The following is a 2077-nucleotide window of genomic DNA, read 5'->3' as shown; positions in this document are numbered from 1 at the left end:
AACTTAAGAAACTTAAAGTTGGTCTGACATTGTGGGATTTCAAATTTTTGAACATGTTGGTTGCGTCTCAGAGTATAAAAACCTTTTCACTTTGCATTTAGACTAAGACAAACACTTGGGAACATTGGCGCAAAATGAGTTGTACACTAACAAAAACACTTCAACTTCTCTCTGAATTATCCATTTGTACAAAAAGTACAAAAAGTGAGTTATCTGTGGGAACGGATGGTTTTGAAGGAAACCTGTAGGATTTTGTCCCCCAGGCGATAGCCATTCAGACTTGCTATGGCTATCGCGGCTTCGTCATAGTTTGTTGTGGACACAAAACCTTTGCACTTGTTGGTGTCCAAGTCGAGAATCACTTTCACGTTGGTGATTGCACCAAAGGGGCCAAACATATGCCAGAGGATTCCCTCAGAGGCATCTTGCCCAAGGTTGATGCACCAGCCGGAAGACCCGTTGCCTGGAACACTGACACCACAGCCCACTCATGTGATCTATGCCCACAGGGGAGATCCTGAATCTCTGTGCCTATGATGCACAGGGTCTCCGAACCACCTAGATGGCGAGCGGTACAGCTGGGAGAGCAGCGCCAGGTGTTTGTTCTGGTTGGGATTGGCTGCGAACTTCACTGCAATAGGCTTAGAGGAACCTGGGGGTTTATGACCATTGAAACTGGTCATTGCCTCTTCTGCTTCAGACCATTTGTCAAACTGGATGAGCTCCCACCTCTGAACAAACTTTTCATCTCGTCCACCAGGACCCAGGAACTGATGATTTGCCTGAATTGAGAGAACATGTCATTCATGTCCTTCTGGATCATGGTCCTGGGGAGCCCACTAATGTACAAGTAGGCATCTTTGTTGACCTTTTACATACACACTAGAGGCCTGATGCACGAAATTCGTGCAAGAATAGGCCTTCCTTCCCCTGGCTGCTGGCACCAGCTTCCCTCCGGCATCCAGGACCAGGCTTTCCTCACAGCCCCAGCTTTGTCTGGAAGGTCGTCTGGAAGGACATCCGGTCTATTTTGCATGTTATGCTTTTATTATTATAGATAATCATACAATGAACTGTAACCTCCTGGTTCATCATCGATGCTCAACCACTGAGCATATGACACCTAATGGTTTTGGACTGGAGCCTCAGGCGGTTCAGTGTGTTTATTGCTTTCTCTGCTTCCTTTGCAGTCACGTAGTTCACAAAGCCATAGCCCGAGCTGTGTCCTGCGACTTTGTCCCGAATGAGTTTTACAGATTCAACTTCACCAATGCTGCTGAAGAGACTGTGCAACTTATCCAGGGTCACGTTTGGAGGGAGGCAGGTGACAATTAAATTTTTTCTCCAATGTCATCCCTGCAGATTTGGCCATGTGGTCTTCATTACCATTAGACATTGTATTTTTTAAAAATCTGGACACGGGTAGGCGGGCCCAGGGCTGCTCTGAGGAGGGCGAGCGGGAGCAGCGGAGGGATGGGGTGGGCCACCAGCTCCAGCCCGTGGCCCAGCACTGTTAGGGTATTTTTCTTTAGATGCTAAATAGCTTCAGATGAAATTTGGGGAAAAAAAATCACCCATGATTCTACTGCTATTACTCAGGCATTCAAAGAATATAGGCATATACAAGTAGACTTTTATGTAGCTATAATCATACAGTGCATGCAAAATTGTTCATTTTTTCCACTTATTACATGATAACTGCCTTGCCATGTTATTATATAGTCCTTATAATAATCCCTTTTTAATAGCAGAGTAATCATCTGTTACTTGTGGCAACACAATTCCTTTGGGTTGAAAACAGGTAACAATTATGTGAAAAAACTGAGGAAGAAAAAAATTATTCAAGCACATTCCAAAGCAGTAATTTTCATATTGTGATCTTTGGCGTATCCCAAGGTTACCATGGCATGGGAGATGTTAAAAAAGAAAGAAACTGGCCAAAATGGAGGACTTTTGCTAAGCCGCATCACCAAGCCAAAACTTAATACCTAATCTAATCGCAGTTCCAGCCTCTCCCAGGAGTAAAATTTTACACCAATCAGTCTGGAATGTCCTGCTCAACACTAGTGAGGTAATC

General features: G+C 44.5%; 1 pseudogene; it reads right to left on the bottom strand.

The window, feature by feature from the left end:
* Nucleotides 1-209: 209 nt before the first annotated feature.
* On the bottom strand, nt 210-1396 carry LOC118658890 (annotated as a pseudogene).
* Nucleotides 1397-2077: the final 681 nt, after the last annotated feature.

This window comes from Myotis myotis, unplaced genomic scaffold, assembly GCF_014108235.1.
Source record: "Myotis myotis isolate mMyoMyo1 unplaced genomic scaffold, mMyoMyo1.p scaffold_m19_p_6, whole genome shotgun sequence".
NCBI lineage: Eukaryota > Metazoa > Chordata > Mammalia > Chiroptera > Vespertilionidae > Myotis > Myotis myotis.
Note: the sequence above shows the minus strand (reverse complement) of the source record. Positions and strands in the feature narration are given on the sequence as shown.